The 17,851-nt window shown below is 36.0% G+C and overlaps 1 long non-coding RNA gene across 1 annotated transcript; it reads left to right on the top strand.

The window, feature by feature from the left end:
* The first annotated feature begins 1,696 nt into the window (after positions 1-1,696).
* Positions 1,697-13,836, top strand: LOC111098278. Its single transcript, XR_005367811.1, has 4 exons — positions 1,697-1,807; positions 10,335-10,446; positions 11,472-11,561; positions 12,611-13,836. It is a non-coding gene; the product is annotated as an uncharacterized LOC111098278 (long non-coding RNA).
* Positions 13,837-17,851: the final 4,015 nt, after the last annotated feature.

Below are 17,851 nucleotides of genomic sequence, written 5' to 3'. Positions count from 1 at the left end.
GAAGTGAACAAGAGAGGTAAGATCCTACTAGAATATGACCTTTCTGAAGATAAGGCCTGGAGCTGAGGTTGGTCAGCTTGGCAGGGAGCCTGGTATCAAAGGAGGTTCCCAGACCTAGGGAGGAGCTGCTGCTGCTCACATGCTGAGCTGCCTAGGCCTGGAGGATGTGAAGGCGGTAGAGTGTGAATATTTACTGTGTCTTTTCTTATTTCTGTGCTTCACTCAATTGCTGTATCCCTCATCTAGAATCCTGGCTCTTGTGAAGGTATTTTTGTAAAGTCTTTGGGTGGGAGATGAGTGCTAGAAATTTCTATGTTGCCATTTTGTTGACATCACCCTGTAACCAACACTGACATTTTAAATCCTTACCTATATCATTGAAGTTTTACCAAATATCCTAATGGGATAAAGTATAATGATTACAGTCATTTTATAACAGAGGAAGTTGAAGTTTGATCTGCTGTCACTATAGATCAGTTTGCATTTTCTAGATTTATATAAGCAGAATCACAGTGTGTACACTTCTGTCTTCTTTCACTTAGCCTAATTACTTTGAGATTCATCAATACTGTTGGTTTAGCCAGTTAGGCTTTAGCCATTACACATAAATTGACTATGGATGCTCATGTGCAAGTCTTGAAGAGACTTGCTTTCTTTTCTTGTGGGCATATAGAAATGGAAAGGCTGGATCATGAGATAGGTGGATAACTTTTAAATATGTCTTCAGATTCTTGTACATCTTCTCAACATTTTCTAATTTCTTTATTTGGGTCCATGATAAATTGAAGAGTTACCTTTTGTATATACTGCAAAAGTCTGGATGAAACTTCATTTTTAAAAAAATATGGACATCAATTATTCTACTGCAATTTGTTGATAAGACTATTCTTTCTCCATTGAGTTGTCTCTCCACCACTGTCAAAAATCAACTGTCCATATACAACTGACCCTTGAACAACATAGGCCTAGACAGCTCAGCATGGACCATAGGGGAAATAGAGTGAAGTGAGCACTTGACTTGACCACAGATCTCAGAGTTGGCCCACCTCAGCACCAGGTCACCTCTTGAAGCACGAGGGGGCTCCCTGTGGACTCTGGCAAATGCTGCCTCCAGCTCACACCAGTGTTGCTGGATCCAGAGGCCCCAACTAGATCCCAGAGCTTGAGGCAGCATCCTTGACTCCAAATTCCCAGCCAACCCCCATGAACCTCGTCTGCTGATCTATCCTGGATTCTGCAGGCTTCCACAGCTCCAGGGGGCTCCTATGGCTCCAGAATCCTGGCAGGCTCCTTCAACCCTAGGCATCTCCAATGGCACCAGGCTTCCATCAAGCTCCCATGAATTTTGGTTCCCAGCTCATCCCCGCAGCAGCTTCTCCCTAGGTCTGGGAACCTTTGATACCAGGCTCCCTGCCAAGCTGACCAACCTCAGCTCCAGGCCTTATCTTCAGAAAGGTCATATTCTAGTAGGATCTTACCTCTCTTGTTCACTTCACAGCTGTATTCCCAGCACTCGGCAGTGTTTCACATATAGGAGACCTTCAACAAATATTTGTGCCATAAATTATGTCGATGAATAGGCCAACAAGTAAACTATATATTACACACTATAAATGTCAAAAAGAAAACAAGCAGGAACATGTAATGGAAAAAAAGAGAAAAGATGAGTTATTTAAATATCATTCTGTCTTTGCAGGCTTAAGAAGCACTAAGCTTCATAAGTTCATATGTGGGATGCATCTACTCCACACAGACTCCAGCTATGTAGATTGCCATCCTACTACATGCTAAAACAGCTGAGAATGAGGTAAAAAGATGTCTGTTAAATTTTAAGTTTACTTGTGAATTTTTGTGGAAATTAATGGACTATGTAGGTATATAATGAAAATATTGGAAGTACAAAAATGAATTAAATATGTAAAATATTTTTACATTTTTACCTGCTTTATTTATTTTAAACATATTATTTATTTATTCATGAGAGACACACAGAGAGGCAGAGACATAGGCAGAGGGAGAAGCAGGCTCTCTGCAGGTAGCCGGATGTGGGACTCGATCCCAGGACCCTGGGATCATGAACTGAACTGAAGGCAGATGCTCAACCACAGAGGCAGCCAAGCATCCCTTGTAAGATTATTTAAATGAAAAATTTCCTAGAAACATAATACTGAACCCACTGAGTTTAATTTAAAAAAATAAAAACTGTTAACCTGATGGTTATGGGAAAGAGGGAGAGACAGGTGAAATAGGTGATGGGGTTGAAGGAGTGCACTTATCCTGATGAGCACTGAGTGATGTATGAAGTCTTGAATTACTATATTGTACACCTGAAACTAATATAACACTGTATGTTAACTAAGATTGAAATTTAAAAATTTTTTTAAAATAAAAAATAAACTTTTTAAAAGAGATAAATTACCTAACTATATAGAAACTAGACTGGAAATACATAACTAATAAATACTAGACTCTAGGGTCATCTGGGTGGCTCATTCCTTTAAGTATCTGCCTTCAGCTCAGGATCCTGGGATCAAGCCCCATATAAGGCTCCCTGCTAAGTAGTAATCCTGCTTGTTCCTCTCCCTCTCTCTGCCCCTTCCCACCTGCTCATGCTTTCATTCTTCCTCAAATAAATAAATAAAATCTTTAAAAATATATGAGACTATAAATACTAGACCATACAATCAACATTTAAAATGGCAATATTTTGGGTTTGTGAAAGCAAATTATATCATTTTCAACTAAATTAGATCTTGTGGTTTCAAAGACAATGGAAAAGGACAGTCAAACCATTGTATCTTTTGCTGGAAATTCCCAGGTCAAAGCTAACTTTAATTTTATCTGTAGTATTAAATATTATTTAGAGAAGAGTAAAAACAGAAATAAACCCAGTGCCTGAAAAATTCAAAAGCAAATCTACACGTCATATGCTGAGATAAGCAAAGTACACACAAAGATCCACAAAATATGCAGTTGTTGAAAAATGCATAATGTTGATGCCTTCGTAATTTAAAAACAGTCAGAAGTATTAAGACAATATTATCTCGGCAGAAAACTACATAAGAAAAAGAAAATATAAGCAGCACCCAAAGAGTCATGGTTTTCAAAACTTTTATTGCATATACACTATTCAATACATTTATTGAACAAGGTCAATATTTTATGCCTTCTATTTTTATTAAATATAAGTTTTAGACTTATAGCTGGTGCTGATAATTGCATTTGTAAATGAAATAAAGACCTTTATTGATATTTTCACTTTGAAAGCAGGGAGAGATTGGCAAATTAAAATTATTTCTTCTGAAGTTATTTAGAGCTAGGGCAGCCCGGGTGGCTCAGTGGTTCAACACCGCCCTCCCCTGGGACATGATCCTGGAGACCCGGGATTGAGTCCCATGTTGGGCTCCCTGTGTGGAGCCTTGCTTCTCCCTCTGCCTGTGTCTCTGCTTCTCTCTCTCTCTCTCTCTCTCTCTCTCTCTGTCTCTCATGAATAAATAAATAAAATCTTTTAAAATTTTTGAAGTTATTTAGATCTAGAATGGAGAAAGAAAAAAGGATATAGAGCACCCAGATGGCTCAGTGGGTTAAACATCTGATTCTTGATTTTGGCTCAGGTCATGATCTCTGTGTGGGGAGATTGCTGCCTCGGACTCCACAGGGAGTCTACTTGAGATTCTCTCCCTCTGTCTCTCCCCCCACTATCTCTCTAAAATAAAAATAAAGAAAAAAGTTAGGATATTAGACAAAAACAACAAAAATCTCTAAGTTCTATAAAACCAATATAAAACATATTTTTTTCATTATGTAATGAAACTAAGAAAAGCCTTTCTACCTGAAAATTTAAAAACCCTCTATTAAAAACATCTTGGGTGACGGGGGAAATATAAATATAAATTATGTAATTTCTATAAAAAAGAGAATAAAAATATTATCTATCTGCATTTGTGGGATATAGATAAAGCAGAGATAAGAAAATTCATTGTCTGAAACATTTTTACAAAAAATAAAAATAAGTTATTTAATTCCCCAACTCAAAATACTGAAGGTACATGTGCATTTCCCCTTTCATCCAGCAATCCTTCTAGGACTCATCTTTAAATCACTTCTAGGAATTTCGTGTTGTTCTTCCAACAATATAAAAATAGATGTCTGTATATAGGGAGTCCCTTAGGACTCCAGATCTGTGAGAGGCTGAAGAAGAGTAGGAAAAAAGCAGTACTTTAGGGGATGTGACATGAGCTGTTAGTATATGAGAAAAATCCCTAGGGGTCTAGGGCTGCCCAAGAGTAATTGGGTATAAAGTTTAGGCTTTATGGTTCTTTCAATAGCAAGTGGAAGGGAACACTACCTCTACCAGTCACACACATACATGCATATGCATACATGAAAATGATTAATGAGAGGCACCTGAGCAGCTCAGCCTTTGGCTCTGCCTTTGGCTTAGGTTGTGATCCCAGGGTACTGGGATCGAGTCCCACATCAGGCTCCCCATAGGGAGCCTGCTTCTCCCTCTGCCTATTTCTCTGCCTCTCTCTGTGTGTTTCTCATAAATAAATAAATAAAAATCTTAAAATCAAACAAAACAATGGGAAACTGTCTGGAAACCAAAACCATTAGAGTAGGGAAATACGATTATAAAATGCACTCTTGCTTTGCGTATAGCATTTTAAAATATCATCAGATATTGATTATTTTAAATAGAGATGTTTTTTCTTTTGTTTTTAAGTGAAATAATGCATGCAAGGTATTTAGAAGTAAGAGATACTAGTGATGCTTAATAAGTTCTAAATTTCTTCTTGGTTTCCCCCTTAGAGCTACCAAAGTTAATTAGCAAACATACTACATTCCAAATGCTATGCTGAATTTTTTATATGCATTTTTGCATTTTATCCTCACAAAAGTCCTTTGTCTGCATTTTGCAGAAGAGGAAATAGGGATAAGAGGGTAAGTGCCTTTTCCAGATATAATAAGCCAGCAAAGGTCAGAGCATGGACTCAACCCAGATACAGCCTGACAAAAGCCTGATGCTCTTAAGCACTACACAATGCTGTTTCCTGATCTATTAAAATTAACTGACAGTTCAGAATAAAAACGTATTCATGCAGAGTATTTATTTGAAAAGAAAACTTTCCTTTCTATAAAGTTATGGGATCATTTGTTCTATACTCATGAAGATGTTTTCTGACAATGTGACATTTAAGACTTATGGTTCCATGATAATCAGGCATAGAATACCTTTCATAACTTCATAAAATTGCATAGTGACTCAATCCTACTGACTTGCACTGCTTTATCTTAAAGACCTGTTCTGTAATTACAAAAAAGGTGACCAGAAATAGACAAAATGTAGCGTGTTGATGGGTAAGGGCATAAGGGAGTCCTCTGGAGTCCTGGTTACAGAGCTAGTCCTCTGGAGTCCTGGTTACAGAGCTTTAAACATATGTAAAAGCTAAAATTACTAGATACCCTTGAAATTATGTGCACCATAATTTAGGTAAGTTATGCCTCAAACAGATGTAGGAAAAAAGGAAGAAAGTGAGGAAAGAAGGGAAGAATAAAGAAAGGAGGAAAAAGGAAAGTCAAGAAAGGAAAGGAAAGAGAACAGATTATCATGACATGACACAGAGGCACAGGTTTGGGCAGAGTCAGATTTTGAGTTTCAGGCAGATTACAGGCAGAGCTATGGAGTGGCAGTTGAGTCTAGGACTCAGTCTAAAATGGAAATAAAAATTTGAGGACCATCGTCACTGCATAGATGATATTTAAAGTTGTGAAAGTCATAATACTACATTAGATTCCTAGGAAGTGGGTGAAGTAATGTGCTAAATCCCAGAATATGCTGAAGCTTCTGAAAATAAGATGTAAAAGTCCACCAGAAGTGTCAAAAACAGAAGAATTAGAAAGTATTAAAGAACATAACAAAGAGTATAGTGTAAATGAATGCCACAGATACAGATTACTGTTTAACTCCCATTTTATTTTTATTTTTTCTATCAAGAGATGAATCTATATATTCTATAGCTCTGTGCAATTATCTGAAGGAGGAAGAGAATTACGTAATCTCTGAGGAGAGAATAATGAATCATCTAATGCTTGGGAGATATTGAAAAGCTTTTCCAAGTGATTATAGTATTACTATAAATTAACCTTGAAAAATGATAAAGGAGAACAATATTAGGTGACTGACATATGGTAAATGGAAAGGGCAAAAATAATCTTGAATGCTTGAGACCAACCTATGGGAAATTCTTATTATTTAAAATATTTTTCTTTTATATCTTAACATCTTGAACTATGGGTTCACATGTAAAGTAGGATAATAAATAAATACACATTTTTTAAAAATTTGCTAAACTAAATGCGATTCTCTTTTTGATAGTTTGTGCATATAAATCAAGATTGATCCCATTTTATAAAACTGTGTGTGTGCCCAAGTTCATCTAAATGTTCAACAGAATTTCATTAAATTCTTATTAATACATGGGGACTATTTGCAAATACTATTATGGATATTTGGAAATGGTTGAAAAAGTGCTAATTGAGGGAAAATATCAATGTCTAGTTCTCTGTATTTGTTTAACACAAGATCTTTACCTTGACTGTATGCTACTAATCAATGCTTCAAGTAATTTCTATGCAGGAAAGCAATTAGGAGTGCATTGGGTCAGAAATGACCAATCTCAGGAATTTATAACAGTTTTATTTTTTATTCAAACTAAGTGAACTCAGTTAAACCAAGTTTTGCCAATTTGAATTGAAATGTTTGGGAAGTGGGACGCCTGGGCGGCTCAGTGGTTGAGTGTCTGCCTTAGGCTCAGAGTGTGTTCCTGAAGTTCCAGGATCAAGTCTCACATCCGGCTCCCTGCATGGAGCCTGCTTCTCCCTCTGCCTATGTCTCTGCCTCTCTCTTTCTGTGTCTTTCATGAATAAATAAATAAAATCTTAAAAAAAAAAAGAAGAAGAGAGAGGAGGAGGATAGGATGGAGATGGAGGAGGAGGAGGAGAAGGAAGAAGAAGAAGAAGAGAAGCAGAAGAAGAAGAAGATCAGACAGGAACATCCGAAAAGTGCTGCCTAATGGCCAGGTGTGATCCATGGCCCGTGGTTCGAGCTGTTTATGCGCCTTTCCCAGGAGTCTGTCTCTCAGCCTCCCTGCCTCATGGAGCCTGCTTCTCCCTCTGCCTGTGTCTCTGCCTCTCTGTCTCTCTCTCACTCTATCTCTCTGTGTCCCTCATGAATAAATAAAATCTTTAAAAAATAATAAAAATTTTAAAAATTAAAAAAAAAAATGTATGGGAAGTCCCAAAACTCCAGGCAAGATAACATGGATTTACTCTCCTGAAGATAAGATTAGAATGTAATTGTAATTTGTTAAACTGCAACGTAATAAAGAAGGACTATATAATTACATAGGGTAGGTCACTGTAAGCCCTTAATGAGTTACCCTCCCTCCCACCTCCACCTCCCTCACCCCCCACCAATCAACTTCACCTGGAAGTTGTGGACTATATTTTGTGAGACTGACACAGATATTTTAAAAAAGGATGTGTTGCCAAAAAATCCTTAAGGTATTTCCTGTTATATGCAAAAGAACACTACGTTTTTTGAAAATAAAAGGATAGTTGTCATATCCACCTCTTTGGTAAACATGGAACATCCCTTCTATTTCTATGAAGAGGAAGGAATAAGAGCCAACTTCCCTTTGACACATAATAAATACATACAAGGAAGGAATACTTTTAAAGGAATCGTGTAAGTTTAGTTGATTCTGAAGTTCGTTCTCTCTTTAATGCCATGTTTATTATTTTTAAATGATTAGTTGATATATTGATTGTTTGGTGCATGTAAAATTGGAGGTAAAAGGAAAAATAGCTAAAAATTTAGTGTAGAGGAACATACCACAATATATTTGATGGAACAAGAACACTGAAATAAAAAAAAGAACACTGAAATTAAAAGGTAATTAAGGGTATTAATATATATCAAGTTATATTTGTTATGAAATATCCACTGGATATCTAGCGCCATTTGTATATGTCTGGCAAGCAAAAGCTAGCCTTTCATTCAAATATTTATATTGAATTTATATTGAGGACCTACCATGTCCCATATGTGCTAATCAGTTGCAGTGGGAAATCTTGACTTTCATGGAAGGTATGGATTTCCTTCATCTTACTGTGAGCAGATTTTATATTATTTACTAAATATGAAGAACTCCATTACTGTAGGTCATCATTATTATCAGGGATGCAAATTTTATTCAACTTTATTATTGGCAATTTGGAGTATGAGGGTAATGACTTGACAAATTTTAGGTTGAACTACTTACTGCTTGCAAGGACAACAAATAAGTCGAGAAGAAAGTGATTAATGAGATCAAGCCAACCCTCTCTATGAAAGAAAGAAAAAGAAAGGAAAAGAAAGAAAGGAATGGAGTTGGGAATTGAGTTTATAGCCAATTTATGAAAGGTCATAACATTTCAACTAAATTATTTAATTTATAGGAAAGAGCAGATGTTGGAAGATTTTTAAGCAGAAAGGAAATACATGATGAGTATGCTCTGGGATGTATCGTTTGGTAGCAGTGTACATGGTGAATTGGTTTCCTACATCCCACAATAAGATGAAGGAAATCCATACCTTCCATGAAGTCAGGATTCCCCAGTGCAACTAATCAGCACATATGGGACATAGTAGACCCTCAATAACAATTTGGGTATTGCTATTTCATGAAGAAAAATGGGAGGAAAGAAGAGCAAGCAAAAAGACTGATATACTCTTTAATCACTGAATCAAGGTGATCAAGAGGTAGCTGAGAAATTAAATTAAATTCAATCTCCTTTGGTGGAATAAAGTCAGTGTTGACCCATTCTGCCTGCTATGAACCTGAATGGAGAAATGAGAAGCTAAGAATCTCTAGAGAATGATGATCTGCTCCTGCTCCCATTCCCGTAACTCACCCATCATGCAATTATGTAACTCAGCTGCAATTTTTCTAAGTATCAAATCTTGCCCAATTACCTCACAGTTTTGTTGTGATATCACAACATAACATTCCTGAATATTTCATGACAGTAAAAAAAAGTGTACAAATATTAGATATTATCATTCTGCTCAGACTACATGAGGACCATCATTTTCTAATGTATTTTTTAAGATTTTATTTATTTATTCATGAGAGACACATAGAGGCAGAGACATAGGCAGAGGGAGAAGCAGGCTTCCTAAGGGGATCCTAATGCAGGATCCCATTGCAGGACCCCATCCCAGGACCCAGGACCATGCCCTGAGCTGAAGGCAGACGCTCAACCACTGAGCCATCCAGGCGTCCTGTCTAATGTATGATTCTGTATAGGAACCTTCAGTAAAGGACAACTTAAAGGAAAAAAAAAAACTCTGAAAAATAATAACTTATTATAAACTCTTGAAACAAGAAAAAATATCAAGGCTGTGAGGTTATGATACCATACTTAAATATCACAAAAGCCCTTTCACTGGGCTATCAATTTTGAGTGTGTTAACCTATCAAAACCAATTCACCATGTACACTACTACCAAACGATACATCCCAGAGCATACTCATCATGTATTTCCTTTCTGCTTAAAAATCTTCCAACAGATGCTCTTTCCTATAAATTAAATAATTTACTTGAAATGTTATGACCTTTTATAAATTGGCTATAAACTCAATTCCCAACTCCATTCCTTTCCCTTAGTAGGATAATGTATCTATTTGTAAATCCCTAGAAGATAACACCGTAAGAATAACTAGAGTTGCTTCTTAAGGCTCTTTTCCCCGTTTGTGAAAGGAAGGATGTGGTATTTTCCTCTTTATGGCACCAATATCACCAGCATATGGAACATAACTTGCATTTAATGCATATGTGCTAAATCCAAAATATGTAGCTGATAGTCTATGAATCTTGATTCTTATTCATCAGAGTATAGAGTTTCAACATATCTACTATTATGTATATCACTAATTAGCATATAGATGTGTTAGTACTCTCTTGTTGCAGAAATAAGAAAACGCAATCCAAAATGACATAAACAATATAGGTTTTTCTTAATTGTATGACTAAGAAAACCAAAAGTGGGCACACTGCTGAAGTCAAAGGTTTCCAATGTCTTTAAATCATGAGATTCATTTTTCTGCAGTCCTCTCAATTCTGTTCTCCATGTATTGGTTTTTCCTGAAGGTTATCTCACAATCCTATTAAAAATCAAGCTGTAGTTTAAACATGGAACTAAAAGCAAGGTATTTATCTCCTCAGTGAATGGATTTTTACACAATAACATGGAATGAATTTAAATGAGATTTAATGTCACCTCTCAGCTTTCTTAGGCAAAATTTCAAGGAATGAGAACATATTTAACTCAAGGAGGAGTAATGGGATACAACTTCTCACCCCTCCAGGCAGGGTACAGGTCTGATGGCAGACAACCAGGTAAGTTGGTGAGTATTTGTACTGGTTTTGAGAAACTGGTGCTTATGTGTCAAATCAAGGAACAAAAAGAAATTTTACCAGTGGATTTTAGCAAATATAACAGCACAGGCATGGGACTGGGTGTTCTTTCTGCCGCCTCAGACTTCCCAGAATGATAGTCATGGAGCCATGGGGTCCAAGGGTATTTGATGCTCAATTAAAATTGCCAAGTTATAATGAGTATGTTGGCCTCTATTCAATTTAAGACTTAGCAATTTTAAATAATTGAGGGGTGTATTTTGAATGGAAGGTTTATCAAGATCTGATGGAACTGAGGTGGGAGTAAGAGAGAGATTGGAATCAAGAGTATGAGATTGGGAACTGAACAACTAGAATTTGGGTATTGCTATTTCATGAGATGGAGAAAATTCAGGATGATCATGTTTCAGTGGAAAGATCAGAAGTTCAGTGTTGGATAAGTTGTGCATGCCTTTTATATAGGGATGTTGAGTACATAGTTGTATATTTGAATCTGAAGTTCAGAGGAGAGCTCCAGAGTGAGATATAAAGTTGGGAATCCTCAACATATAAAAATAGATATTTAAAGATATTAGATTTGTTGAGATCATGGAGTGAGTATAAATAGGAAACGGAAAATATCTAAAGATAGCCCTGGAGTACTAATACATTAACAGTTCTGGGAAAACAAAAACAAAAACAAAAACAAATTTACTTCACTTCACTAGAAGCCATGTGAAAGAAAGAATGTTTTAAGGACGAGGGATAAGAATCGAGTCATTGATGCCCTTGAGAAAGGCAGTTTTCATGGAGTCATGGAGGCAAAATTTTTATTAGAGGCAATATACCCAGAATCTTATACTTCCTCACTATTGCGCAGCAACCATTTTTTGTCTATCTTCCTATCCTTGTCCTTAATATTTGCCACAGCTTCCTAACTGTCCACATCTAGTCCAACTCCACATTAGTAGAATGATCTTGTTAAGACATCAATTGAATTATGTCATTTTTATGTTTGAACCCTCTAGCAGCTTCTCCAGTAGCTCCTCCAACAGCTTCCTTCTCACTCTGAAAATAAGACACAGAACCAGATAACACAGCATCCAAAGGCGGGAAAAGTAAGTAGAAGCTTTATAGTGGCAGGTAAGTATCTATCTGAGGTTCATTTGAACTGGGCCAGCTTAGGTCACATGCTTTTTTCAGTCACTATGGAATAAAGTGACCTGAATCATGTTCTGAATTAGTTTAGCACAAGTCGCATGTTCTCCCCTCCCATGTCAGAAGCCAGGTGTGGAGTCCACTTCTCAGAACCACAAAAGTCCACAAAGAGAAATGAGTACTGGTGGGAAGAAGGAAAGTAAACATGATGTTAAAAGGTCATCAAAAACTGTTCACTAAACTGATGGGCTTTGTAAAATCTTACTATAATAAAACACAAAGCTGGTCAGGAAAACCTACACCAAAATGTTTCCTGATGCTTGCTTTAAGCACACATAAAAGAGAATGTTTCCTTTAGTTCAATCAAATGAAATACATGAACAATTATATTTTCAATGTGAAATATTTTGGAGACAAAATATTTGGGGGTGCCTAGATGGCTCAGTCGGTTAAGTGTCTGCCTTCAGTTCAGGTTAAGATTCTAGAGTCCTGGGATCAAGCCCCATTGGGCTCCCTGTTCAGCGGGCAGTCTACTTCCCCCTTTCCCTCTGCCCCGTCTCCTGCTTGTACTCTCGGTCTCCTTCAAAAAAATAAGCAAAATCTTTAAATGATAACCACACAGATGGTTATCAACACACTAAAATTGCTTAATTGTTTCTGGATATAAATATCACACCTGTAGAATAACTCTTATTAACACTCATCTCTTACTAAAAACTACAGACTGCCTGTTAAATAATTCATAACCTGGAACAAGAAAAGATACTTTTGTTCCATTACCCATATCTTATTAAATGTTTCCTACTAATATTTCCTATTAATGTTTAATTTAACATGCCTCATCAATGGGCTGATTTCTAATCATAGAGAGCAGGTAATTTTATTAAGTATATTGTTTTATTAAGCAATATTAAGGATATTGGAATATCCTTAAGCCCTTAACCTTTTAAATTAAAAAAAAAGAATACTAACTAGTTTCTGAATTTATTCCCTTCTATCTCTTTGCCAGCATAAGCACAAATTTTTTGCAAGTCACAAAGGAAACATGAATACTTCTGTTGGCTTATTTTGCAAAACAAATGAAATCTATTTTTCTTAATCTTCTCTATGCTATCATCCAGGACATTCCTGGCTACAAATGAGAAAAAGGAAGACAAAAAGATGGAACAGACAAGGAAGAGAAAAAGGAGGAAAGAGAAGAGGACAAAGTAGAGAACAAGAAAAAGCATACAGTCAGAATTTATTATTTTTTATCTGAATAAATGAGGTAGTTAATAATGGACAGTAAATGCTTGACCAGAGTCCTCAAAAGGGGAGCAAACCATTGAAAAACTACTTTTTATCAGGCACTATCTTATTTTTCTTATTTTCTTATTTTAGCCTTAAGATCAAATTGGGAAATAGGCCATCTTTTGGCAATCAGAAAATTAGAAACAGACATTTTTAGCAACATTGATGTGGGAAATAAAGGCAAGAGAAAAATAGAATTAAATCTCCTTACTGCCTACAGCCCACTGACAAGTCCTTGAAACTGGTAATCTTCCTCTATAGCTCAGCTGCCTCAATGTTGACACTTTGCTAAAGGCAAAGGCAATCTTAGTTTAACAATATCCTGACCTCCCCAGGGTCCTGTAAATCTAATTTAACATATAAAAATTCCTTTGGAATTTCCTTTATCTCTAATCCTCAAAATACATTTTAGCAATCTGTCCTCCAAGGATACAGCCCACTGATATACACCTGAAAGATCTCATGACTAAGGTTTTCTTAGACAGTAATAAATGATTTTTCCCTAACTAGCTAGCCCCCCAAGATCCTAGAAACCTTACTTCCAAAATTTCTCAGAGACTTACACTATCCCTAACCCTCTCCCAACATGAAAATATATAACCAGTGACCCATCTCAACCCCAGTGCACCTCTTTCTGTCCACAGGTCATGTCCTCATGATTTAATAAAACCACCATTTACACCAAAGATATCTCTAGAATTCTTTCTTGGCCATCAGCTCCAAACCCCAAGATTTCTACATTGCAATGCCTGGTTTTGTGTGCTATTTAAGTCGGAACTAGAATTGGATTCCAATTTCTTTGATTATTTAGTTCTTTTAATTATTTTATTATGCTGCTTCTCAAATCAGAAGGAAACCATTCGGGCTGGCAATTTTTTTTTCTCTACTCCATGTCTGATTATGACAAGTAGTTACAATATCTGTGTTTATTTATAAAAGCATGAATCCTGTTCTTATTACAAATTTGTTTTGTACAGTGATGCAATCTGACATAACTTGGGTTCCTAATTCTCAAATTGTTTTGCAAAAAAGGCAACTGAGATAGGAACTCTAAAGCAGCTTGTTTTCATTTTCAAATGTAATTTGAAATTCAAATGTAACGATAATTGATAATTCAAATGTATAATATTAATAAATCAGATACTGTATAAAGCTGCTTAAATCTGAATTTCATGGTCTCAAAGAGAATTTTTTAAATTATCAAATTTCTCTTTTTTTCTCTCTTTTAAATTTTAGAATGAGTTCTAATACTCAATGAGACTATAGCTTAAAAAAAAATCCATCCAATGGTTAATGTTAACCTAGAGGGAGGAAACAAGTCTCTTAAGTTTCCCAGAAGGGGAACCTCGGAGGGGAATTCTGATTCAGGTGGTTTATTGGGGAATGCTCTCAGAAGGAAAGTAAGGAAAACAGGATGGAGGAAGGATAAGCAAGAATTTGTTCTCTACTGGAGACTAGTTTCATTCTGATATATTCTAGGTCATAGGCTGTATGTCAAAATGAATATCACTTTGAAACAAGGGAACTTGCCTTTTTATGGCAGTATCATTGATTCCTGCGTGTTGGAAGGTGCATATCATCCCAGCTCAGGGGCAGTTGTATGGAAAAGAGAGGAGCTGAATCACTAGCCATGCATACATAAGTCAATAATATTCACAACAACTGTGGGATGGGTGCACCAGCTGGTGAAGAGAATCTGGCACAAACTGTGTCCACTACTCAAATGGTACCTTCACAAAACAGGCACTTTTCGATCATTCCTGGCACAAAAGGAAATATGGAAAACCCCATCATTTCTGCACCATTTTATTAATGTTGGCAACTGAGAACACAGCAACAATGATATGTTCATTATTTCTCTAATTGCTTATTTTTAGTGGGATGGGGAAATTTATACCACAGGAATTACACACATAGATTACCTGAAGCCAGTATAAAATGACATGAGTGGCATTCTCAATTCATGGATGCAAGACCCTTTGTCTCAAGGAAAGAGGGAGTAGGGAAGCCGGCCAAGAGAATATCTTGGGTTGGCATTGCAGGTACTTCAAAACTACATAAAGCAAAATGGAATTTCACTTCCTCTTGTTCTGGGGTAGCAAATCCCTCAGAGGGAGTTTATAAAAGGCCTTCAACAAATACTGTTGGGAATATTTATATGTTAATTAATACTGTTGGAAATATTTATATGCTAAATAATAATTCATTAATTAATTCCAGTGGGAAGATAATTTATGGGAAAAATAGGAATACAAATTCTATGGTGGCATAGAAAATAAGAGCAACAAAGGTCTTGAATCCATAATATGGACAGAATCCATAATAAATTATAATAGTAACTTGTATAGTTATAATTATAAACCTTCTAGGCATAATACTAGGCATTTTAAATTATCTCATTTTCTTTTCTCAAAAAAAAAAATCTATGAGTTAAATATGTTTTTACCCCTCAGTTTACATATAAGGAAAGTGAGAGTAGTTAATTAACTTGCTCAAGGTCGTGCAACTTATCAATAGCAAAGCTGGAATTCAAACTCAGGCTGTTGGAAATCAGTGGTCTTGCTTTTGGCTTTGTACTGACCAGATATTGTACAAAAAAATCAAACAAGGATTTTAATGTTTTAAGTGCTATAATGGAAGAGTAAAGTAAAGATTGCCCACAGAAGGAAATTCTAACTCTGCTCAGGGAGCTTAGAGAAGATGCCACAGCTAGTATTTATAGTTAATTCCTCTGCTTTACATGGCTATTAGCAATAAATTTGTACTAATTAAACCAATCAAATTAGAGCACCTGAAGCAAAAATCTCTTGTCAGCTGATAAATTTACTTTTGTAACCAAATATTTTCATATCAATTTAGCAAAAATGAAGTTCGAGTAAACAATGATAAATAACACTGCAAATCTTTTCAAACAGCTAAAAATTCAATTCAAGAAAGTCTATTTCCCCTGTTATATTTTTTTTCTTTTAACATAGTAAATGTTCATTTTAAAAACCAATTAAAGAAGGGGAAGAATAAACCACTCTGTGTCTGAGAGACAGAAGTGTAGAAAATAAAAAGTCATGGCTCCAAAGGAATTCTAAGCATCACATCTTAGAAACATAATGTATAAGTCAGTTTCCCAAAAGCATATTGTGATTTACTCAAAACCCTCCCCCTCTACTCCTCTCTACCAACAGTCTTAAGGTTTCAGCAAACTCAAAATGTATTTTCGTCAGAAAAAAAAGAAAATGGAAGACACTTTTGATCTCATGTTGGCCAGCACCTTTCTCCCTAAATTAAGCATTTTATCTTCCAGAAATTTCCCCATTTCCCAAACCTGGATAAATCCTCACTCCTAGATATTCTCCAGCACACTAGCTATCCATATGGCAGGATAGCATTCCTTTTATTGCTCTGTGCCTCTCATTCATTCCTAAGCTCCTGAGAAGAGTCTGTGTACTGTCATCAGAGTTATTATGGTCACAGTGCCTAGTTCAGTGTAAGGCCTCCCAAAAGTTTGATAAGTATTTGTTAAATACAGAAGAAAAGTGAATGTGAACTAGAATGGGGTTCCTTTTATCTTTTGAGATATTTCTATCCCTATTCCTTACTAATAAACAAATTACCAAACTTAAAAAATAAGAATAAAAAAATAAAAACCAATTAAGTCTTCACATGTATAGAAAATTCAAAAAGAAAAAAAAATTAATTGCATCTATAATCTTTTCATACAGAAACAAACTCTTATATTCTCTATCTACACTGTGTCATGAATTTCTCTATGGCTTTATTTATATTTAATGATTTTTAATTGTATATTTGGGACCTCTACATTCCTGTCTATCTCAATACTCACAAATTTTTAATATCTATGACTAAATTACAACTAAATTTCCTTTAATATTGTTTTTTAATGGCATTATTGAACTAGACATTTGAGCTTCTTTTTGAATAGATATTTATTATTCATCAAGTACTGTACTCACTACTTCAAATAAAATAGTGAACAAATATAAACGTGATTTTTCTCTCATTTAATTACTGTTGCATGGAACAGAAAACCATAAGTCAGACAGACACGCAAGTGGAGACTATAATTGTGATAAATGTTAGGATATCAATATGTTGAATGAGACTTCATTTTGCTATAAATAGGTGACCAAGTCCTTAAGCAAAAACAAGTGGGATTGAGGATTCCTTTTTCTAAAGAGATTTACCAACAGTTTATTGAAGGAACCTTATTGAAAGGGGCAAAACTTATCTCCATGCTGTTAACTATCACATCAAATTCTGGACTTGCTTACTTGGGGGTCTGAGAAGGAACAAGACACTAAAGAGAGAAGACAACCAATTCCTAGGAGAGTAGTGCTTGTGGGGAGAAGCTTCCTCCAACAACCCAATCACCAACCTTCCACTGCCACCGGTGGTCATACCCCTTAAGCCATGATAAGCAGAAAAATTCCTGGAGAATTAACTTATAGAGATTGGAAATAACTGTAAAGATACTGATGACATTACAGATTCCCTGGTTAGACATTACCAAGCTAATGGATGTGCTGATCCTTCTGTAAGCTTATCTGAGCAGGAAGAAAGAATTTTTTTAAAAAGTTGGCCAACATTGGAACCATTTGGCATTGCAGTGATGCATGAGTTTCTTTGGGGATCAATTGGATTCAGGAGAGACAGTTTCGGCTTGAGATATATATTTTTTAAGATTTTATTTTTAGGGACGCCTGGGTGGCTCAGCAGTTGAGCATCTGCCTTTGATTAGGGCGTGATCCGGAGTCCCGGGATCGAGTCCCACACCAGGCTCCCTGCGTGGAGCCTGCTTCTCCCTCTGCCTATGTCTCTGCCTCTCTCTCTGTGTGTGTCTCTCATGAATAAGTAAATAAAATCTTTTTTTTAGTATTAAAACCCAACCCACCCAACTGGGGCTCAAACTCATAACCCCCGAGATCAAGAGTCACGTGCTCCTCCA

Source organism: Canis lupus, chromosome 12, assembly GCF_011100685.1.
Source record: "Canis lupus familiaris isolate Mischka breed German Shepherd chromosome 12, alternate assembly UU_Cfam_GSD_1.0, whole genome shotgun sequence".
NCBI lineage: Eukaryota > Metazoa > Chordata > Mammalia > Carnivora > Canidae > Canis > Canis lupus.
This window is presented reverse-complemented; position numbering and strand designations above follow the sequence as displayed.